Raw genomic sequence first — 17,447 nt, forward strand, 5'->3', positions numbered from 1 at the left:
GTGGATGCTGTTCGCCGTAGAGTCACCGCCCCAGACCATCGCCAGCGACCGCAGCAAGAGACGGCTCCATGGGGGAGAGAATCCGCTCCTGCGCATCGGGGGTCACGGCAGTGGAGCACCCGGCCGAGCAATGGACCTCAGAGAGGCGGTTCTTGTCAGCGGTGCGGCCGTTTCCATCGCGAGGATTTGTGCCCGGCCCGTGAGTGGGAGTGCTTCAGGTGTCATCGAAGGGGGCATTCCTCTAAAATGTGCCGGAGTGGCAATGTCCGCGAGGTGTATTTGGACGAATGGCAAGATGATCAGCCCCATCAATCTACTGAATCGAGGTCAGAGTACGTTCCTCTAAGTAATTCAATTGTTCTTCCAAGAGAAATGGTAACTTGTTCTAATGTGCCCACAGTTAGTTCGGTGTCAGGTAGCGCTCCTGTGATAATTAATATACTTGTAAATGGAATACGTCTAGCTTTTGAAGTTGATAGTGGAGCTAGTGTGTCCCTAATTTCTAAAGACACTTACAAGAGTTTCTTGAGTGGTATTTTTCTTAACAAATGTTCCCTAGCCCTTAAGTCTGTAACCGGAGATCAACTTTGTGTCCATGGGAAAATAAGTGTAAATGCATCCCTTCCAGAGAGTGGGAAAAGTAAAGGTCATCCTTTAGAATTGATTGTTGTCTCGTCCAAGGGAAAAATAAAACCACTGTTGGGTCGACCATGGCTGGATGCCTTATTTCCAGGTTGGAGGAAGGTGTTCCTGGGCAGTGTAAATGATGTAAAACAATTGAGTATGGAAATGAAGGGCATGTCCATTTTTCAATTTGAATCTAAACCTGATCCCCAAGTAAGGGTGTGTGAGTCAATTCTAAATGTCGAAGAAATGGTTTCAAAGTATGTTTACAGGTTCCCTGGTGTTTTTAATAGTAAGAAATCTGATAGCATTAAGCTTTTTAAGGCAAATCTGGTAGTGAAGGAGGGGGCTACTCCGATATTTCACCGAGCTTACTCAGTTCCATTTGCATTAAAAGCTGAGGTTCAGAGGCAGCTGGAAGAAATGGTGCAGGGTGGGATATTAAAACCCGTTTGCCATTCTGAGTGGGCTTCCCCTATATTGTGTGTACCAAAACAAGGTGGGGGGGTACGAATTTGTGTGGATTTTAAGGTAACACTAAATAAAGTCCTGGTCACTGATTTTTACCCATTGCCAAAATTGGAGGAGGTCTTTGCTTCATTAGCTGGAGGAACTGTCTTTGTCACTCTAGATCTCCAAAATGCATACTTGCAACTCGGAGTGGGCTTGGTGTCCCAGAAGTACCTCACTATAAATACTGACCAGGGATTATTTCAATTTACCCGCCTACCTTTTGGCGTTTCTAGTGCACCTGGAATATTCCAGTCAGTAATGCAGGAGATTCTCAAGGGATTACCAATGGTAGTGTGTTATTTGGATGACCTTTTGATCTCTGGAAGGGATTTTCAAGATTGCAAAAACAGAGTGGAAATGGTATTAAAGAGACTGAATGAATATAATGTAAAAGTGAACATTGCCAAATGTAAGTGGTTCTCTAAATCTGTTGACTATCTGGGTCATACTATCAATGCGGAGGGTGTTCGACCAATGGCATATAAAATGGATGCCATTGTGAAGGCTGAACCTCCCAAAGATGTCACTCAGCTGAGGTCTTATGTAGGGATGTTAAACTTCTACCATAGATTATTGCCTAACCTCTCAAGTGTCATAAAACCTTTGTATAATATGACTAAGAAAAATGCTTCTTGGGAATGGACTGAGGAGTGCAACCGAGCCTTTGAAGATAGCAAAAAATTACTTTTAGGACATTCCTTATTGGTGCATTATAACCCCAAGTTCCCCATCCTGGTTTCAGCTGATGCGTCTTCTTATGGGGTAGGGGCAGTCCTAAGCCACATAATTGAGGGTGTGGAAAAACCTGTGCTGTTTGCATCAAGTACCCTTTCGGCTGCACAACAAAACTATTCTCAGTTGGACAGGGAAGCATTAGCTCTGATCTTTGCAGTTAAAAGGTTCCACAAGTATCTGTATGGCCAGAAGTTCACACTCATCAGTGATCATCAACCCCTTCGCCATATCCTTGCTCCTGATAAGGGAATACCGACTGTTGCAGCTGCAAGACTTCAAAGGTGGTCAATTGTTCTAGCTGCTTATAAATATAAAATAGAGTATCGTAAGTCTGCCTTAATGTGTCCTGCAGATGCACTTTCTAGGCTTCCAATTTCCTCAGAAGACTGTGTTGAAAATGTACTCAGTGTGCTCCCCATTAATTTTCCATTGACCTACAGTGAAGTTGCTGAAGAAACTGCCTCAGATGTAGTTCTAAGTAAGGTTATGGAATTAACTAAGCAAGGTTGGCCACATTTTGTTGAGGATCATGCTATTGCTCCCTTTTTCCGACGAAGGTTTGAAATTTCTTTGGAAAATGGCTGTCTTCTTATGGGCACCAGGGTAATTATTCCTAAATCCCTGCTGGAGTCAATTTTGAGATTATTGCACGATTCCCATCCTGGTATTGTGAGAATGAAAGCTTTAGCTCGCTCAGTGTGTTGGTGGCCAAACATGAATAGGGATATTGAAGATATGGTCCGAAACTGTGAACAGTGCCAGGTTTCAAATTTTAGACCAGATTGTTCGGCAAATGTAGCCTGGCCTATGGCTGATGTTTGGTGTAGGTTACATGTAGATTTTTTTGTAATACAGCAGAAAATGTTCCTTATTGTGATTGATAGCTGTACTAAGTGGATTGAAGCCTTTTATATGCCATATGGGACAAATTCGCAAAAAGTGTGTGAGCATTTAAATAATTTGTTTTGTACTTTTGGTTTCCCTTTGCAATTAATGTCTGATAATGGCCCACCCTTTGATTCCAAACATTTTATTGAATTTTGTAAGTCAAAAGGCATTGAGGTCCTAAAGTCACCTGCCTACCACCCTCAATCAAATGGCCTTGCAGAAAGGGCAGTTCAGACCATTAAGAAAACCCTAAAAAAAGGAACTGAGCTCTAGTACGGCAGACAGCAAAAACATTCAAGGGGTTCTTAATAAAATTTTGTTTTCTTACCGTACCACCCCCCTTTCCTCTGGTGGGTTAAGCCCATCGGACTTAATGTTGAAATTCAAACCCCGCACCCTCCTCTCATTAATCAAACCTCGGTCCCCCCTTCCCCTTATTCATAATCATGAGTATCCAGAGTATAAGGAGGGGGAAGTGGTACTGGTGAGAATAAAACCAAAAAGTGAACCGGTTCGGGGGATTATTCAGAGAAGAGTTAGCCAAGTGATGTACAAAGTGAACATTGGAGGTGAAACTCGGCTAGTCCACATGAACCAAATTAAATCCTTGTCATTACCCTATGTCACTTCTAACTATAATAACACCTTGGATTTTCCATCTCCAGGAGCACCAGCTAGATACAGGGTGGACTCACCATCTCAACCTCCACATTCCTCATTGGAGACCCATAACTCTACCCTGCCAGCATGCCTGTACCCACTGATTCCTGTCCTGTCCCCAGCTACCAGTCCTGAAAGCATCCTCCAAGACCAACCTCTGGATACCACCTTCAGTGAGCCTCGTCGCTCCTCTCGGCAAAGCAAGGCACCTGTACGCCTTAACCTGTGAGGTTGAAGGGAGGGTTTTTGAAACCTAGCAGGGGAGGAATGTGATGTATGATTTTTGTGTGTCACTTGTTTTTGGTAATTTTAAGTGTAGGGGACAAGGTGGCATTGTGTGGGTTCCCGGATATCCGGTGCAAGGTGTACGGCCGTATGGCCGCGGTTGTATCGTTGGATTGTGTTAAATAAATCTGTGTAAAGTACCGCGTGTGTTTTCAATCCTCCAACGTTGGGTGTAACAAACACGACAAACCTTAAATTAATCATCGCTTCTGCAAAAATATTATCCATCAGTCCAAAAGAACAGATTCTTAAATTCTGAATGCTTCTCCATTCTGGGTCATATTCCTTTAAGGAATTTTGTTCTATATTGATAAACTAAACGAATGAGCTATCAGTGAGAAAACTTCAGTATTAGAAAAGTATCCACTCGACCTCCAGGGATATTGATGAAATTTTGAGAGGAGATATGCAAGAATATCGAATGGACGTTCAGAAGATTTTATATTCAGCAATGTGAGACTCAATGAGTCCTTTGACGTAGTTCTGCAGCCTTCCGCAATATGGTACTGGCACAAAGGCAAATTTGAAAGATTATAATGTCTATAATATTTTGTCGGAAGAGATAAGCCACTTTGTGAAACTTATTGGGCTCCATTGAATGAGGCATTTAATAATTATCCGCTGATAAGTTGACGCAAAAGTGGAGACAAATTTACGAAAGTAGGAATCTTTCATTCGGAGTTTCTTATTTCAGGAATGAAGAGCATATAAAACGTAAAAGTTGGCGCACAAAAACATGCGAAAAGAATCACACAAAATAGTTCACTATCTAAATCCATTTGATTAACTCAAACATTCTCTCGCGAACAGATGTTTTTATACACGCTGAAAATAGTGTATTTTCAGGCAAATTCTTTAGTAAACGACCACACACATTCCTGCAAAATGTTTTTCCTCTTTTGGAAGTTTTTTTACTTGTTTACAATTGTAGGGATAAAAGTCCCTAACAATGAAGGAAATTGAGGGCTTGACCTCGGGAAAATTATTTATAGATTACATGTCAGCCACATCTCCGTAGGGGCTTGTCAACAGGACATTTGCAGCTAGAACTTTGAAATTTATGTTGCACACTGGGAACAAATACTGTACTAACATTGAAAATCAATGTTGTATTGAATAATTTGTTATCTAAGACAAACAATTAAATTTGGCTCATTACACTCTTTGCAAAAAGTCAATAAATATCTAAGGTACATAACATCAAATATATATTGTAGCCTTCAATGAATGGATAGCTCAAAATACTTACACGATGGCAGTTTGAGGTTTTGGATGTTGGGTTAAGTCGACAAAGTTTTATTTGTGATCAGGGAAGCTCAAACAGAAAATCCCTAAAAGACATGGTCCTCTCGTTTAAAAACCTTATTTCGAGGTAAAAAATAGAAAAATTTATTTCATATTTGATGTGCCTCATCTTGTCAAATCTTTAAGAAATAACTTACAAACTAGTGACCTTGTAGCGGATGGAAAAATAATTTAATTCGAGAATATCCGCAATGTCTATAAGAGGGACACTTCGAGCTCAACCATAAGAGCAATGTGAGAATTAACGCCGGCTCATTTGTGGCCAAATGCCTTTCAGAAGATGTCAGTGAAGCTGGCTACTCAAATATTCAGTTTGTCCGTCGCCGCCACAATCCGTGCGGCAATCCACAGGAGAGCTGACACTATCACCAGCTACCTCTACTGTGGACTTCATTGAGATGATAAACAAATTTTTTGATTTGCTCAACTGTAAATTAAATGTCCGCCTTTGTGATAGCAATATTAAAACCAAAAAACTGCTGCATGAAGGGTATTCGATAAATGAGTGGGAGAACAAAAGTAGGCGTAAGTCGATCTCCGTGTTTCGACGGCTTTCTATTGTCGATTAGGTCCATTATGGCACTTTTAGAATCCAGAGAAGAGGGAGTTGCGACAGCAAAACTAAACCAAGACGCCTTGGAAAACTTTTTCTCTGTGAAGAGGCAGAAGGGGGATTTAATTGCAATCCCACAGTAAAGGGATTCAGAACGAGCTACAGGCAAGTTTCAGTGAAAGAAGTTTGCTGAAACCTCCTAGACCTTCAGGCTACGACGTGGATGATAGCTACATGCTGGACATACAGAATGAGGAATGGATTAGATCCATGGAGCCATGCTCTTCAACTTTGCCTACCGATATGGAAGCAGGTGAAGAAGACAATTCAACAAACTCCTCCGAGGAGCATGTTGACATCAACTCTGATATCGGAACGGATGTGATCACCCTCGAGGATTGCTCCGACATATACTTCTCAGGGTGCTTGGTAAGAAGACTGATAGAAAGATTTTCCTGTCCCAAGTGCAAGAAAATATTTGTAGGCAAGGAAATATTTGTAGGCAAGGAAGACATGAGTGATAAGTCTCAACTCCTAATAAGGCTAATATAAAATGGCAATTTCACTCACTGACTGACTCATTGATACAAATTTGCAGCCCTAACTGATAGGAGTGGATATTTGGCTTATTGGACGTAGAAGTTAAAAAAAATTCATCGGGAGGAAAAATCTGAAAACTTGAAGGAGTCGATTAGTTTTTGAGATACATATATCAACTTGAATTAACATGGGAGCCTTATGCAACTAAAACTTTTTCGCTTTAATTTTGTACTTTTAAACGTCCGAGGAACATGATATTCAATGGATATAGACTAGATTTTTCGGTCAATTTTTGGGTGTGGTTGATATAGCGACGAATTGATATTTAATATTTTTTATTACTGTTTGAACGCTCTCAATGATTTTCATATGGGAAACCTTTAGGAATTCTTTTGGCCAACTTGCAATAATCGTACGACAAATTCCTTGAAATATAAGGTGCAGGATTTTTCGGTTGATTTTTTAGCTACCTTGGAATTTTCATATGTCGAAACAATTCCGAGGAATAAACGATTTCGATTTTACATTGTCGTGATAGGCAAATTTTCAAACTCGGATAACAGCGTTGAGACAAGTGCCATATGAAAATTTGGAATCTCCTGGGAAAACCGTACAGGGTTCTTCGAACCCTAACGTTTCAGCCTGTTTTCCCCGTAAACCTCTTGGTTAATTCATTATTATATTCCGAAAAATATCCTGCACTCGAAAAATCATTGTCCCCATGATTTTGTGAAACTTATGATCTTGAATATCTTAGCAACCGTTCAAGCGAGAGGAATGAAATTTTCAGGGTACTACTTTTATCAAAAAGGTCAACCTTTGACATGATGGCCATTCTGCTCGATCGATTCATGTGCGAGTTATATCGATACTTATCTCCTTAGTTACGCTTTAATTGCTAATAACTTTTTTGTTAATGAAGGTATGAATATGAAAGTCAGATATATAAAAGCTGCTAATGTGTTTTATCCGACAACAGTTAAATCAAGCGGATCGAATGATTAGAGCCAAAGTAATTATCGATCCAAGTGTGCATTAGATAGATCCCTTTTTTTGACTTATTTACATAGTTACGGGGATATAAATTTTAATATATTGGTAAAATAGAATAGCTCTATGCACACATGCAAATAATTTTGATGGGTAACCATTTCTTATGAAAATATATCGATATGAAATTATATCGATAGGACTCATTTTCTCCTTTGCTACTGACCGTACCTCTCCGATCTTTTCAGGGTAGTACCTAATCGGTAATATATATGTTTTGTTATAATAACGGCTCCATGGCAACCATAGTTCCCATTGTAACCCATGTTCTCATTACCCCCGCCTCCCCAATGATGAAATTTATAAACTTGTGTTACTGAAATTTTTGCTTTTTTGAAGCATTTAAAACGTAAGTGAATCGCTCATTTGTTCCCATTTTAACTGTGCAGTTAAAATATTAGTGAAATAAAAATATTTCTTTCTCCGTGGCTTTTTTGTCAAATCGAATCGAGAAAAATCTCACGTTGTTGGTCTTGAGTCCAATCGCCAGAGGGGTCCAACTCTGCATTAAGTCAGGTAGATCTGATTTTTTTGTGTGTTGTCTGGGATGGTGAGAGGATGAGAACCTGAGTTGTCGTGATTCTCACCCCTGTGGTTTTTCCGAGTACTTGAAAAAACAGAGAAAAACTGGCACTTTTTTTAGTTTATTTATCTCAGAATATTGGAATTTTGCATGATGACAGTTCTGTGATTGTTTCCATCATAATTCTTTGAGTTTAGAAATATGATTTTCAGTGGTTCGTTAGAATTAAATTTGAGTTAGTTGTAGAAACGTCGCCTTCACAAATTCTCAGCTTGCTACCATCGTGAGTAGATTTGAGCTGTTTGGCTCTGTAATTCCTTACGAGTTGGCAATCCAATTATTTAAGCATGATTGACTGAGAACCAATGCCACTGCCCCAGTAGCATCTTTTGTCGGCCCGACTTCGGTTCGACATCGTTTTTGTGTCGTATATGTCGGCCGACATATACGACATCAGATCGAAGTAGGACCGACATCGCTTCACAGCGTACTGCAGCCGACTTAAGGCGATGTTGGACTGACCTAGGGACGACGTCGAGGTAAAACCTTGGTGAAAAAGTATTCAGTGGCGTGACTGTGTGGGGGATGAGGGGATATATTCCCCCCAAAGCTCAGAGAAATAATTAATTTATTTATAAATTTTATCTTGTTCTGAAATATAACCACTGCATCTACTTAAAGTAAAATCTGTAGTGCCAAAATGATGTAAAATGTATTTCTAGGCATGTCATTTTTTTTAAATGTTCCTGTACCGCTGTTGCCTGGGGAGGGGTGGCCATCCCACCCTTCCCCCCCCCCCTTAAGGCTCGTGGCGAGTAGCAATGTGAGTGCAGATGTAACAAATAAGAACACAAAACAAATATAAATTGTCATATCTCTCTAAAACTTGTAATTCACATTACTCCAAAGTTTTCTTCAAGTACCTATACGTACTAAAAGAGCTATTCCGAAACATTAGTTCAATTAACATATAGGATTGAGCAAAGTTTATTATATATGTTTTATCATTTATGTTCGGAATGCCCAAGAACGCCGTCCGCCTGGGTTAAAATGAAATGCAGATTAATTCAAAAATCAATCAAATCTTAAAAAATCCTGCCATGAAAAGATTTTCCTCGTTTCATGAAGAAAAATGTGATTTAACTTCGAAATGTGATTTAACTCGTGATTTATAATTAACTGAGGCGATGAAACAAAAAAAAAAGATATATGTATCAGTGGGTTTTAATCCTCAAGTCATAAGGCGATACTTAATTTTTTGAATGCCAAGATTTAGACTCCCGCCCGTGATTTCGGCCTATCGATTGTGGATACCATCGATCCCATCGATCGTCGATTCCACCAATAGTCGATTTCCTTCGATACACACATGTGTCCATTATGGTCCATTACCACTTTCACGTACAACGAAGACAAGAATAATGTTACGTTAACTGTGTTGTGTTCGCCGTTTGCAAAATTGATCCTGCCGAAGTTTATCAGATCTTAATTTTTTCTTTTACTTGTTTCACCAGCACGTAGAATCATCTTCTTTATCACGTAACTTGGTAGTGTTTTGTTAGCTGTTGGCGAAACTTCTCCAACGAAACTTTATCAACCGCTGAAGTTCTACTTAATTGCTTCCTTCATCAGAATATGGGTAAGTAAAAGTGTTGCCATTGCAACATTTTTCATTTTAAATGAAGCATATTCTTAATATTTTCAACCTTCTCACACTTTCTGAGACTGAACTCAGTCAATCCATCTTCCGTGGATTGAAAAACATTGCGTTTGCTTAAACTTAAATATATTTTTGTGCTTGACGCATTTAATCACCGTAGTGTGAGAGTATTGTGAAGAAAAACTTCTCGGCTTTACTATTGATTGAGTCATTTAAAGTCATTTACATTTTTTTTTAATTCGCTGTTGAGTGATATTAGTTTTGCTTCCTTCAAAATGTAATCATATTTGTTGAAGATCAGAGGGTATTTCAGTCTTTAGTTTTATACAAATTGGATTTAATTTATTAAGAATTAAAATCTCAAATCAATTTAGTACTTCGAACTTTCAAGGTTTTTTTCAAAGTTATCCATTAACTTAGAACTGATGAGGAATTTTTTCGAAATTTCCTTTGTTGAATGTTGGTATTTATATAGCTTTAGGGAGAATCCCATGAATAGAGGTTACTTTTTAACAAAATTACTAACTTTAATTAGACAAATTAGATGTATCACTAATAGATTTTAATAAAGTGTTTATCTATTGTTCACAGGTGTAGCAAGGAAGAATTTTCCTAATGCCAGTTATGAAGAAATACGAAGAAAAGTGAGCTGGTTCTTCATGGATTCTTGTGACCTTAAGGAAGGATGATCAGGCAAAAAATTATATTCATCCTATTGGCCTTTATTATTTGTTTAAATCGAATAAAGGCATTTCTAACGGTATCATTATTTATCAACACTTTGAAGTATTTGGCTGGTTATATTTAACATCGAAATTCTGACTACTTCTTGAACTGACTTTTAACTTACTATGCTTAATGAATTTACTCATGCGATAAGATTGGTTTTTTTACATTGGATGGATAGACTGATTAAATATTTCTGGATCCGCTAAAACCTCTTGACAGTAATTAAGCACAAGAGGTGGAATACCATCTGGGCCTGGCCCCTTTGTTGTGTGTAATGACTTCAATTTCTTATATATTTCTGAGATTCTGTGGTACATTGGGAAAAATATGTGTTATATTTAGTTAAATGTAATTGTTTAGTCATAACAGCACACTATGCATTTTCCATTTTCTCCGTAGACCCTGTTAGACCTAAATCTTACTGATTTTTTTCTTTATCCAATTAATTGTCAGCAGGAAGTCTCAAACTAACTGGTAAGTGTTCCCACAGTGTGCCAGAACAATGCAAAACACACCAGCATGTTACATTATGTTGATGAACGCTCTCTACTGCCTAGACAGGATGTTTTAAAATGCATGTAAATGCTACTAAATGCTGAAGCTGTCACTCACACTAAATGACACAACGGATGCACTAGTACTTTCATGATTACACTAAATACATACTGCCACCAGAACAGTTTTTAGTTTTTGTTTTGCTAATTTTGATATTTTGTGGATACTCTTACAATATTATTTGATGAAAATTGGATATTAGGTAATATCCAAGTTGGATATTATATTCGAGACTCAAATGACCGATGGCGGCGCTGCTGCCCTATTGGAAATTTCTTATAAGAAAATTTCTTATCAGAAATTGGACATATTTCTTACAAGAAAATTTCTTATAAAAATTTTCTTATAAGAATTTTTCTGTAAGAAAATTTCTTATCAGAAATTGGGCATATTTCTTATAAGAAAATTTCTTATAAGAATTTTTCTATAAGAAAATTTCTTATCAGAAATTGGGCATATTTCTTATAAGAAAATTTCTTATAAGAATTTTTCTTATAAAAAAATTTCTTCTAACTATCAGTTACAAAATGTTATTTATAACAAATTTTCTGATGGAAATATTTATTATAAATATTATATCAACATGCTTAAAACACTTGCGCAAACTTCTATAAAAAGCTACATAAGATTTACATCCCTACTGAGAGTACAAAGTTAGCATTATACCTAATTCAATCCAAATGTAGACGCCTATATCTTATACAGCAAACCTAATGATTTTCCATGAACCAAATGTAGATGTCTATCATCAGTGTACATCAAAAAGGACATTGAAGCTCTGTAAAGTTCACCTGGCTGGCCAGACACGGCGAGATACCATAGAGGTCTTTCAGGGCATGGGTTCTGTATAGGGTTAATGTCCCTACATGCTAAAAGAAACTAAAATCAATGAAACCAACGATAGCCTAGAATGATGGACTGATAATTGAATACAACTTTGGCAATCATTACGCAATGAAAGATACAGGAATTGCAATATGGAATATGATTTAACCTGGAAAATTGAAGAAGCAAATGAAATAAAATTCAAGTTCGACTGGGGATAGGTACTTCAAGAAATTATACGGGAAGGAAAAGTAAAATTTGATAAATCAAATGCATATGAGCAATGTTTATTTGAGAAACCAGAGAGATGAGACCTCTACATGCAGATTTGGATAGATAATGAAAGAAATAAACAAAGCAAAATGGAATTTGATGCCATTTTGGAGAAAAGGATACGTAGAATATGGCTAACCATAAGTGCAAGATTTAGGGAAATTAATAGGAATCACAGAAACACTGATTGAGAATAATAGTTGATGTATTTTTCATAAAATAATAACTGTGCAGATGTTGGCATACTCATACAAATTCATTCTCATTCTCTTCAGAGACGACTAAATCACTCACTTTGTCCATTAAAACACTGTTTTCATTAAAACTTCCTCTTATGTTAGATATGCCACAATCTGAAAAATATACATGTCTATCTAAATTGATGATGAAAAGTTTAAAATTCAACGAAACTATCTGTTTAAGGTAACAAAATTTTAGGAATACCAGTTTTTTAATACTTACCAAATGAGGTCAATGCCTTGTTTTGGTTAGAAGCACACGACTTATTTTATTAAACTGCGATCACAAAGACATAGTGAATGATTAACATATAAAAGCAATCCCTAGCAACCTAACAACCAAACAAGTTTTGGTTGTCAGGTTGCTAGGGAACCATGTGAAAAGTATCCTGCAACGTATGCAATCGCAGTATACATCGTGGTTATTCATGGCCCATATCGAACTTCCATCGGCCAAGTAATCTGTAGATTCGAAACAGACAGATCTTTTAAGTCTACAATTTTTCATGTGCCCTCAGCGATATATATACTAACAAGTCGCATTAAAGAAGCCTCTGCTTCTTGGAACCATTTATGTCAAATACCATGCTGAAAAAAAACTAGGAAATTAGCAGAACATTATTTAAAAAAGAGTTATACATAATTTCAAAAAATTATCTTTTGTAAAATTCCTTAAATAATTATCAATTGCCAACATAAGTTATGGTGACACTGGATAAAAACCTAAAAGGTATGCGACCCGCGCAGCATTATTGTAGAATTCTATAAGAAATGCAGATTTCTTATAAGAATTTTTGTAAGACTTATAGAATCCTATAAGAATTTCTATAAGACTTATAGAATCCTATAAGAAATATGTAAGACTTATAGAATCCTATAAGCCTTATAGAATCCTATAAGTCTTACAGAATTCTTATAAGAATTTCTGTAAGACTTATAAGAAATTTTCAATAGGGTGTCAGTGACGTCAATTTCCAATATGGCCGCCAGAGTGATGGTAAAATCAAAACAATCATAAAGCTTTAGCGTACGGAAAGAACATAAACCATAATATCAAGAGCTAATAAGATAGAAATATTCTTTTAAAACCTTCGTACGGTGTATTTATCGGCTTCTTTCGTCCGTAAAAAGATCTAGAACTGAGGAAAACTGCTTGACGATGTAACTAAAGGTGTTTATAATGTAACTGATCATTACGAGTTAGGTTTGATTCTCGACTTGCATCTATCCGACTCGTATCGCGTTACTTCCTAGCCATTTCTATGGAATACACTACAAAAGAACTTAATATTATTTCGTACACAATCTGCCGCTTCAATACATGGAACCATAATCCATTTCAGACAGTTTTCGTGTTATATTTGGGTGCTACAGCCGTCTGCTTTACTGATGTGGATTGCTGTGTTCACCTATATTATTATCATATTTTCAGATAAGAAATTAACTAAATAGTTATGCCATGTGATTTACCATTGGGAAATGAAATTGTTTGGTATGATTTAGAAATTTAAGGACGACTTAAGGATCTTTACTGTTGATTCCCTGTTCTTGGTAAAATCATCCCACACAGCACACTCAAAATTTATACCGTATAAAAGTTGCATAAATGGATAGGTATAATATGCAAATAATATTCCGTCGATTATGCACATATTATGCGAATAATATGCACATAATATTTAAATATTATGCCGCCGTAAACTATTACTATAATATTGACATAATATGTATATTATTACATTGTTAGTAACATCCCATCGTTAATTATGATTCATATAAGAATCATAAATCAACAGCCACCCAGCAAACTCAAAAATCCTATTCAGTATAAAAGTTGCATAAATGGATAGGCATAATATGCAAATAATATTCCGTCGATTATGCACATAATATGCGAATAATATGCACATTATATTTAAATATTATGCCGCCGTAAACTATTAATAATATTGACATTGTATGTATATTATTTCGTTGTTAGTAACATTTTATCATTAATTATGATTCTTATAAGAATCATTAATTAACGGCCACCCAGCAAACTCAAAAATCCTATTCAGTATAAAAGTTGCATAAATGGATAGGCATAATATGCAAATAATATTCCGTCGATTATGCACATAATATGCGAATAATATGCACATTATATTTAAATATTATGCCGCCGTAAACTGTGATTGCATCCGTAAAAATCGATGATCATACATCCTCTGTATCAAAAAATGTGAAAACTTATGTTTTAATATATCACTAACAATTTCGTATCGTTCGCAGAATACTCCACAATTATTATTATTTTTTTATTTTACACACCGGCATATTCCGGTCTGGCGAGGTACGCAGCTTGGTAGCCATATTGCCGTTGTCCATGGCCGTTGTGTTGTTGTTCATTGTTGTTAGTTGTTGCCGTAGCCATATTGCCGTAGTTGGGAGAATTGAACGTCTATTGAAAAATCTAATATTAAAGAGGAAAAGATGGGTTTACGGAACTAATTTATGTCACAGTACTATTCTGGTAACGCATATACGATAAGGAATAATAAGCTTCATGGTATGAAGAACAGGACTTTATTTAAAATCAAAGTAAGTACACGTACGTGAGTCGTTGTCGTTTGTCATAGGGTAGAAAGCAAATCTGAAATTATCAGCTCCTAATTTTGAGTGTTATTCCCAGTACTTTAATTAATTTTTTTAATTACCTAAATGTATATCTTATGACGGTACTTTTTCAGTCAGAGTCCCAGCTTGAAAAGTGAAGGGAGGCTATTCCAAGGAAAGACGAAGTTTTGGCACTTAAGTACTGAACCAGGTTGTGAGCTGCACTTTCGCCCTGAAGATATCACGTACTTGATCATATATGCATATAATTATTTTAGTTTGTGATTATTAATGACAATATTATCTTTATTGTTTCGGAGTGCATTTTCAAGAACGGCTTGCTTACATCGTTTGCGTGATTGCTCGCCACAACTCTATGACTAACACAGAGATAATTATACGATTAGAAGACCTCTTTGTGGCTTGGAATCACATTTTGGACCATTTTTAATACATTCGCTAAGAAAAGACCGTAGATGTTCAACCATGCGGATGTCATGGAAGGAATCATCGCGAGTGTTGTGATTGTGAATTCGTGTGACATACTTTGTACTTTCTAATCGCAATTTCATGAGTAACGATTATGGAAGGGCGAATGTTTGTCATTAGATGTCATTCACATGATATTTAAACCAAATTTGCGATGATATAGGACTCCTAACTGAATATTTGTATATTTGTGATACAACGATGAAGGATTGTGCCTTGTTTTAGTGCAATGTACCTATGCTGTGTCTACATGAATGATTCATTAAATTTCTCCTCGTTTCCAGAAATCAATTTTTATTCTTGTAATTTTCGAATATTATGCAACTGCATGTTATCACGCATCAACGGTATAAAATATGCATAAAAGGTTCGTAGATATGGTATAAAATGTGCATAACATGTACCTAAAGGTGCATACTAATGGTATATATGGGTATAATATGTGCGTATATTTAGCCACATCAATGGTATAAATCGTGCCTAAAAGGAGCATATAAATGGTATAATATGCGCATATATTTTTTAGGCCACATCCATGGTATAAATTGTGCATAATATGTACATAAAAGGTGCATATATATATGGGTATAATATGTGCATATATATAGCCACATCAATGGTATAAATCGTGCATAATATGTACATAAAAGGAGCATATAAATGGTATATATGGGCATAATATGCGCATATATTTTAGGCCACATCCATGGTATAAATTGTGCATAATATGTACATAAAAGGTGCATATAAATGGCATATATGGGTATAATATGTGCATATATATAGCCACATCAATGGTATAACTTGTGCATATTATGTACATAATATGTGCATATAAATGGCATAATGTCCTCATAAATTGCGATATTATGCGCATAATATGCGGAATATATGCACTGATGGAATGGCATAATGTTTGCATATATACGGAATATATGAGGACATTATACCATTTATATGCACCTTTTATATACATAAAAGGTGCATATATTCCGTATATATGCAAATATTATGCCATTCCATCACTGCATATATTCCCCATATTATGCGCATAATACCGCAATTTATGAGGACATTATACCATTTATATGCACATATTATGTACATAATATGCGCGTTTTATACCATTGTGGTGGCATAATATTCGCATAATATTTGAATATTATGTGCATATTATTCACTTTGTGCTGTGTGGGATGGAGACGATAGTTCTTCATTCTTTATCCCCATGTTGAAGTATGTACATACGAGTTACTGAACAGCAAGATTTCAGATAAATAATGTCTACTACTACTAATTTAGCTATATTAAATAATTTTTTAAATAATTCCTCAGATGAAAATATACAAGTTGGTGTAATTAATAGGTAATTTGCAAAAGGCTCGTATGTATGTTAGGTTTTATAAATCGTCTGCTTTGAGTAACAAAAACACATTCATTTGCTCAAAGTATTGCATTCAGAACTCGTATGCCCTATTCTCGAATTTAACAGAGTTATGTGGCATCCTTATTATGAAGTGTAAATGAAACAACTGAAAGGGTACAAAGCAAATTTTAAACTAATATGGTGGATTCAATACTAAACATACCCCATGCAGAGAAACAATGCATATTTTGGATGTCCAACCGCTGATGGTTAGAAGCAGTGGCGGCTGGTTGTAATTTATCTAGGGTGTGCATTACAGCAGATATAGGATGATTTAATTATATTATGTTAATACTAATCCATGAGCATCATATTTCATCGTAATGGTATACATAGCAAGCAAAACATATCACTGGTATATTCTACCCTTAAAATTGCATGAACAGAAATAATGTTAGCATGCATGAAAATAATTATTCTAAACACACCTTTACAAGTGACGGTATGTGAAATTCATTCTCCTTTCATTAAGGCCGTTTTACACGGCACACGGAATTGCACAGTCTGACGTACGTGTGAAGGCGCAATCAAAATTGCGTCGTGTAAAGCAGTGAATTGCTAGAACACATGCGAGAATGCATGGATGCGAGACGGCAAAATAGCCCCTGTTCTAATTTCGTTCATGCATTCGCGCAATTCCACGCCATTTTAGAAATTAATGCAGCTCTAGCCTGCGCAATTCCGTGTAAAACGGCCTTAACACCCTAAGAGGAAGTAGTGTATAAAACAGCCATACAGATGACTCTGTAGACGGACTATAGGATCCTGGGGGCAGGTAGTGTAGGTGGCGGCTACACCACTACACTACCTGCGAGTCACTCACCAAAAATATGCGCGTGCACACTCGCATCGTTTTGAGTCTGCTCCCATCACCCATTTGAACTGTGCATACCCCCCCGCATACTTCGTCCCGCCCGAGCACCCTCAAGCGATCGCATAGACCAAAAATGCTCCCGGCGCGATGCCACGGGATCGCA

This window comes from Ischnura elegans, assembly GCF_921293095.1.
Source record: "Ischnura elegans chromosome 13 unlocalized genomic scaffold, ioIscEleg1.1 SUPER_13_unloc_2, whole genome shotgun sequence".
In the NCBI taxonomy this organism is placed as follows: Eukaryota; Metazoa; Arthropoda; class Insecta; order Odonata; family Coenagrionidae; genus Ischnura; species Ischnura elegans.